The sequence below is a fragment of the Pristis pectinata genome, chromosome 11 (genome assembly GCF_009764475.1).
Source record: "Pristis pectinata isolate sPriPec2 chromosome 11, sPriPec2.1.pri, whole genome shotgun sequence".
Classification (NCBI taxonomy): Eukaryota; Metazoa; Chordata; class Chondrichthyes; order Rhinopristiformes; family Pristidae; genus Pristis; species Pristis pectinata.
The window spans coordinates 44,845,970-44,854,518 of record NC_067415.1 but is presented as its reverse complement, the minus strand read 5'-3'; positions in this window follow the sequence as shown (position 1 = coordinate 44,854,518).

Here is an 8,549-nt window from a genome sequence, read left to right as displayed (position 1 = left end):
CATTGTGCAGGTCCAAAATCCGTTTGGACCGTCGGGGTCACCAATGTAGCGGTCGCTACCGCAGAATGAACACAAGACGTGAGTCGTAGAGTTTCAGAACAGAACTGGTTTATTTTCCCGCCTTACGCGGGCCTTTTAGGGGAGACTGTTCCCACCCAATGCAACCGGCAATGACATATATGCTACGTCATCAAGTCTTTCCCGCGCATGGGTTCTCCCCGTCGCTCGGGGAAGACGAAGGCCCACCGCCATCTTGGGCCTCGTCGCTCCAACGCCGTGCGACCCGACTGCTGAGCTGGTTTGCTTACCCAGACGGTCAGTCGCTACACTACTAATAATTTTAGCTGTACTATGTTGAATATCCTATATATTCTGCCCTGGCTACTTTACAGTACACCCCCAACAACTCCCCATGTGCGTACAGACACACACACACACACACACACACACACACACACACACACACACACACACACACACACACACACACACACAAACACACACACTGTACCTTTGCCTCATATTTGAAAGTATGGTTACTTTAAGCCTAAACAAAATTTCACCAACCAGCTACTCTGATTCCGTGCAGGACTTTACCATTCATTTGCATGTAATGGCAAAATACCACATAGTTTTGACACTCATTTAACCATTTTCCAGTTGCAGACTGAGTTGACCTTGCACCTTTTTTTTATACATTCATTAAGTGTTTATTATTATGAAATAGTCAAGTAGCAAAGGTTTTAGTGTGTGTTAGTAGAGCATGTAGTGAGGGCTCATTGTTAAAAAGAACGGGCACATCAGTTTATATTTACTTCTTCTTAAGTTCCTACCAAAGCATTATCAGAATGACCATATTTTGGATCAAAGCATGTGTGCTTGGTTTTGCAATTGATCTTTAGATGATGCACCAATACTCTGCGTTTCAATGCTTTCTTCATATTTCTCCATAGCTCAGTAAATCTGAATATACTCCTGAGTAGAGAAACTCGTGAGGCCAGATATAGTCAGTGTGTGTCCATAGTTCCCAGATCTAATTCCAGGATATCCTCTGAACATCTCCATTTTCCTATGTAAGAAGAATTACTAAGCTGAACTTTTTTACTAATATTTCCACACTGAAAATTGTGTGGTAATGCAAATTATAATAAACATATTTTCAGATTTCCCCTGTTGCAATTGTTGCAATGATCTCATTCCTACTTTCAAGTTAAAATTGCATTCATGTCTGAATCTTATCATCAGAACAAACTTATGTTAAAGAAAGGAGTCCATTATCTTTGTTGTAAATTATGTAAATCCATTTGATAAATTTGTAAAATCCATTGCTGTTAATAAAGCAAATACTCTAGAAATCAGACTGCATCTACAGAAACAGAAACAGAGTTAGTGTTTCAGGTGAATGACTTTCCATCAGAACTGGAAAAAGAGAGGTGAAACAAGTTTGCAGAGAAAGTGGGGAGGAATAGAAAGAACAAAAGGAAATTTCTGTGATAATGTGGAGGGCAGGAAGGATTGAATGAGAAAAAGGATGGTGGAGCTAACTGAAAGAGAATGGTAAAGGCTGGCGAACAATGGAAGGTATGATTGGGGGAGGTGTAAATAGCAGGTGACCAACTAGATCTGAAATCACCAGAAGAGAGAAAAACTGTTGCTGAGAAACAAAGCTAAAAAGGGAATTATATGAAATTGCAGAATTCAGTGTTAAGGCTGAGGATTGCACTATATTGATGCACGTACCAAGTTGGAAGATGAGATAAAGTCCTTCTAGTTTGTGTCGGGCTTCATTGAAACAGTGTAAAGGTCAAAGATCAGAGTAGGAGTGGAATAGAGAGATAAAGTAAAAGGCAACTGGAAACAAAGGCCACCCTGTGGATTGAATGGAGGGGTTCTGCAAAGTAGTCACCCAATGTGTGTTTGATACCCTCAAGTAGAAATCATATTGTGAATACTCATTGCGATATACCAAAATGGAAGACATAGAAGTAAATCTCTGCTCCATATGGTTCAGGGTGCTGAATGTTGGGAATGGGGGAAACAAAAGGACAGGCGTTGGGTAGGTGCCAGGTGAAGAGCAGTGGGTATTGCTGGAGAGGGTGTGGATCAGCACATCCCAGTGAGAACAGTCTCTTCAGAGAAGAGCTGAGGAGGGAAGATGTGTCTGAAGGAAACAACACATTGGCAAAACTGGAGATTACGGAGGATGATCCACTGGATGTGAATGCTGGAGAACTCTATCCTGGTTCTGGGGAGGGCGAAAGTGGAGAGTGTATGTGAGCAGATGTGCAAGAATAGAACAGGTAACCTTGAGAGACCTGTCAACTTTTGTGGAGGGACTGGTGTAGAAAGTGACATTGTAAGCAAAGTGGATGGAGAAACTGAGAGATTGGGAGAATTACCATCCGTTCACTCCTTCCTGTCAACTTTTGTGGAGGGACTGGTGTAGAAAGTGACATTGTAAGCAAAGTGGATGGAGAAACTGAGAGATTGGGAGAATTACCATCCGTTCACTCCTTCCCATCATCCAAAGACATGTGGTTTGGCCCTTTCTCAGGAGGACAGCAATATAACTGCAAATCTGGAGAACATCTGAACATAGATGATGGAAAATAAAAAAGAGGAAAGGGAAGATGTAAGGAACAGGCAAATGTTTAAAATCTTGTCCTAAAGATGGCATCTCCAACAGTGCAGCACTCTCTCTTTATTGCACTGCAGCGTCAATTTGATGCCCATCTCTTGGGATGGAACTTGAACCCAAGATTTTGAGGCTCCAAAATAAAACTGGTACCATTGAGCCAAGCTGGTTATTAACCAGCCCACAGTTCAAAGCAGCATCACGTGAGTTGTTGCTGCCTTTTTTGCCAAGGCAGATTATTCCATCAATATCCCAGGAAAAAGGCCAGGAACTGGAAAAAAGCCACAATGCCTGCCAACTAACATACTTCCCAAAAATCATTAATGGCAGAAATATAGCCCTTCAACTTCTCACTGTACCCAAAACCTACGCAGGCAGGATAGGTTCCCGTTCCATCAGTCTGGAACTTCTTTCAAGCTGCAAGTTTAATTTGCATGTTAATACACAATGCCTTGGAAGTGTTTGCAATTTAATCACTTAATTTAACTCCACATTCGCTATAATGTTTGAAGTTAGTTATAGGGGTGAATTAAAATAACCCCAATGGGATTATCATATAAATATTGTATGAAAAGGAAATATTTTAGCCACACAATTGTGTGACTAGGATAGTCCTAATTATTCAATTAACATTTGACAGCAATTTTGACATTTAAATCCTCAGTAATATTAAATGCCTTTATTCTGATTAATGCTAAATGATACACACAAATTTGACTGCAGTGACCTTAACTGTTGTATGTATACTGTTTACCCGCAAGCAATAACTGGTGTTAATCTGTCAGGTCTAAAGACAATTTATGAGCAAGCTCAGTCTTTAAATAACAACCTTAGAATTATCCGTAGGTTACTTCAAAATTGCAAGAGAGGAAGGAGAAGATGGATCCACTACACAATAGAAAAGATTAATTGGCTTTGCACATACAGTCACCATCTAATTCTTTTTGGTAGCAGTACAGCTGGTACTTTAGATTCAACACACAGGATATTATAGTAATCTGCGGCAAATTGCAGAGGATTAGACATGGAGTCTGTCATTACCATAACTTTACTTTTAACTATGAAGGTAACCACTAATATCACATTCTATGATACTAGCATCACATAAGCTCCAGCTGGTGATTACATCAGTTCATTAAGTTCACACTCTGTCAATGTATCGAGTGGATCACATCTGCTCTGGCGAAGAAAGCAGTGGGACAGCTGCTCATCTGAAATACAGCAGAAGTAAAAAGAACAATTCTGTCGTGTTATTCTCCTAACTTTAGTGTACATGTTCCCAGAGGTTGTATGTCATAATTAACATAGCAATGGCAAATGAACTTGTAGGTAATGTTTAATGAAAAAAATCTTCTTTGAATCTTTATTTTCTTTTATAAAATTTCTTTTTAAGAGCAAGGTAATGGTGACTGGTGAGATCTACAGGAACAGGAGAAGTGTGTTGCTCTCCCCAACCCTGCACTACTGTTCAATTAAATTTTGCTGATCTGTAAATTAAATACATTTGCACATCCTTGCTCCTCCTTTGATACTGTTTCCTAAGGAAAACAGTCTTGAAAAGTTCAGTAGATCCAGTCTCCATGGCCTTTTGGGGGATAATGTTACAAGATTAACATAACTACATAACTGTTCAAAAATGTGCTTCTTAATTTGATTTGAAAATTAATTATTTAAAGAATATATTCTTATGTTCCAAAAATTACCAGGGAAAACATATTCTTTATTGCTTCTATCTAAATTATTTATTAGTTGAATTACCTCAGTCCACTTGGAGACACAAGGGGTTTCAAATGCTGTAATTTGCAGCAAAAAACTGCTGGAGAACTTACCAGGTCCAGCAGTATCCATGGAGGCAAAGGGATGGTCAGCGTTTCGGGCCGTGATCCTGCATCAAGACTGAGAGTGTAGAGGGAAGATAGCCAGTATAATGAGATGAGAGGGAGTTGCCCACCATCCCCCACCTCACCTAGTTCCCCCTGTCACCTACCAGCCCCTGTTTCACTTAGTTCCCTGTCACCTGAAAAGTCGACCATCCTTTTGCCTCCACAGATACTGCTTGATCCACTGAGTTCCTCCAGCAGTTTGTTTCTTGATGCAGACCACCGCTTGCATTTTTAAACTCAGAAGAATGGGTCAGAATAGCTGACTAGCCTCCCCATCTCCCAGCCCACACTACCCCTAGAATCTCTCTCCCAGTCTTCCCATGATCATGCTTACCAGGGCTGGATATGGAGGGACTATCACATTCACCTTAGACTCCACCAGTGGCAGAGCATCCAGCAGATGGTGAAGTTAATGAAAGCTGGCAAAGCCCTTATTTTATCTTTGCTAGCTGTCAATATAATAGCTTCCAGGGGTCTTCAATGATCAGAGTCACCTAAAAACCACTAACATTGAAGTTAATAAACAACATATTTCATCTATTTTCAAAATATAAATCTAGCCAAAAACACCTCAAATACATACTGTAAGTAATTAAACATTAAACTGAAGAAAAATAATTTTAAAAAGCGAACTTACCTGCCAAATTGCTTCTAAATCATCAGATCTACAATCCCCATTGCTCTGGATCTAAGAAGCAATTCCTTAATGCAAATGTGTGTATAACTTGGTTGTATAACAGAGGATTCAGCATTTCTGTCTTCCCAGAGAAAAATGGTATGAATGACCTAGATAATTTGAAACTGAAAGATGGGCTGAGGATAAGTATATGCCATCTAATCGATTTAGGCATTTCATTATGACTTAAGGGAAAGAGAAGTAGGTGTTATAAGAAATGGAGACAACTCTTTTCAAACTCAGAGAGATAAATTCATCTGCTAGCCACTCATTCAGTGCTCACAAAATGAATATTCCATCACCAAATTTTGTATTCTGTCAGCTTGTTCTATACCAAAGCAGGGTTGTATCATCTTAAGGTACTTTCAGGCACCTGTCCAAAAATTGCAAATTATATTCCTAAACCAGTTACAGCCAAGTACCCTTGTTTTAATGGATGGAGCTTATGATCTATATGTTTTCATCAAATTGTTTCAGGTTTTGAGAAGCCTAACTATGCTCAGGAGATTGCACAAAAAATGGATCTTTTTCTTTTGAGAATTAGGAATGCTCCCCTAGATCCACAAAAATCCAGCTCACTGGATACATATTCAAGCACTTAACCCAAACCTACGCTCATCTCCATCCCATGGATTTTGATTTAAAACATGTGAACCATTGTTTTAAGGTCAATAGGCTGTTTTTCCATAATTCTTCTTTGAAACTGATTGACTTTGATATCCTCTGTATATTTCAAAGTTCTGGGTATTTACAATGCAGAAGGAGGCCAAATGATACAATACATTCAGACTGGTGCTTGGTGCCCTGTCAGCCTCCTTCCAACACAATTCACCAAATCCCATCAATGTACCCATCGAATCCTTTATTCCTCCTGTACTTAACTATCTTCCACATGAACACATCTATGGGATTTGCCTCAACCATTAATTGTAATAAAGAGTTTTAAGTTGCAAGTACTTTAGGTAAAGAAGTCTCTTAATTCCTTTTGGAGTTATTAGTGACTATGGTTTGCCCCTAGATCTTGTCGTGCCCACAACTGGAAATGACTTTGCCGCATCTACCTCACCAAACTCTTACAAGATTTCTATAAGTTCACCCCTCAGACTTTTCTTTCCTGGAGAAAAAGAGTTCCAGCCTGTGCAGTCTGCTCTTTATGTTCATTATGTCTTTATAACAGTAATTCTCATTTCATTATAATTATTCAGCACCTGGCTTAATCACCTTAACCACACAAGTGATTTAATTAAATTTATAATGACATTGTATTTTATATATTTTAGGTTTTACTTCTGGCATCACCCTTGATTGTGACCATTTTCCACTGCCACTTATTGATGTGCCTGGGGTGTTACCTGGGTCCCTGCAACCAGAGGACATTCCTCCTTTTTCCCACCTTGCCTGCATGGCATCCAGGGCTATATCTGAAAACAAGATTGCCTGCTTTTATGTGTGATCTGCCTTGGCTTACCTCAACCTCCCAAAACCCGTGGAATAACTTCTATCACCTGCAGCTGTTAATAAGCATCTTCCCTTTAAGAAACATAGGCATGACTTTAATCAGTAGTAGCTAACTTTTATGTTTGCAAGCCAGTCACAGAATTGAACGTTGTTGATACAAGCTGAGGCAATAGATAGTGTGGTTCATACTGTCTGAGTACTAGAAACGTGATAATGAGATTAAAGCACAAAATTTGTGTGCATCCTCCACTGGGTCAAATTTGTGGATTAATCATATATCATGATCGCCACATCCATTTTCAAGTGCAATCCAGTTTATTCCACAGAAAGACTAAAATTGATATTGCAGCATTCTCCTTAATTGTCATGCCAGCAAAATTAAGTGCAGAGGAAAATGTAAAATTTGTGAAGAATTTTACATTTCTGTGACTTGACATTATTAATATACATTACCCTTCTTCAAGATTGGTTGTACATAGAGATTATGTTTTATTAAAATAGGAATATTATTCTGCACATCTACTGTGTAAAATGTCATTAAAGTCAGTGGGTGAAATCTACATAATAAAAATCTGGAGCAGAAAGACAAAATATCCCACGGTATTTGATGCCTTCCGCATCCAAGTTTCCATTATACTTGCTTGTTCTTTGTACCTCTGATCCTCAACTTAAGGTGCATAATGTGCAATGTTACCTCAGATGTTAAGACCTGTTTCTTTGCGTCAGAGGATAAGGTGTAAAAATAGTAAGTATTTTATCATACTAGAGTTATATTTCTGCCTGCAAATGCACAGATTTTCATTTGGAGATTTGTCTTGAGTTCTGCAGCCATTTTTCATTATAACCATAACGTGATGGGTAATTTGTGAAATAGAAGGCCATTCCGCCCATCCAGTCTGTGCCAGCTCTCAGAGCAATCTCATCAGTCCCTTTCTCCCATTCATTTCTCATAACCTATTCCCACTCAAATGCCAATCAACTCTGCCTTGATTCTCCAACCACTCACCTCTCAGGAGTAATTTACAGTAGCCAGTTAAGCACATCTTTGGAATGTGGGAGGAAATGAGAGTATCCAGGGGAAACCCACACAGTCACAGGCAAAACGCGCAGACTCCACACAGACGTCAACCCCCGACGTCAGGATTGAACCCGGTTCACTGGAGCTGTGAGGCTACAGCACTACCTGATGCACCACTGTACCACCCTTCATTTAGGGTTACAGGGATACCAAGCCCGTCCTTTCAGTGTGCATTGAATAATAGAGAACCTTTGCTTGAAGATTACATTACAATGTAGCAAATGGGTGGACAACCATCCTTCTTGAACGACAGAAGCCTCCATCTTCAGTCAATTAGACCAAGGAAGCGCTCCTGGGGCATTAAAAAAAAATATTATTTTATCTCTAGTTTCATTGTACACCAACATTTGTTTCCACCCATCCAATGAGATGTAAAGCCAAGACCCTGTCTTGCCATCAGGGGAATACCATAGTACTATTTTCAAGAAAATCAAAGGAATTATGCCTATGTTTCTTAAAGGGCTGTGTGAAAATTAGCCACATCCTTGCTTACATTATAGCATTTACCACCATTCAAAATATACCCCATTAGCTGTGAAGCACTTTGGATGTCCAGAGATCGTCCAAACATCATACATCAACGCTTTAATAGTAAATGTAATAAATTCCTTAATTCAGGTAACACTAATACCATCGATAGTTACAAATGGGGAGAAAATTACTTGACATCAATGTGATTTGAGTGGTGTTTCATGCCTGCTTCTCATAGTAGGGGTGTGTAAATCCAGAGGGCATAGGTTTAAGGTTGGGGGGGGGAGTTTAAAAGGGATCTGACGGTACGTTTTTCACACAGAGCAATTGGTATCTGGAATGAGCTAT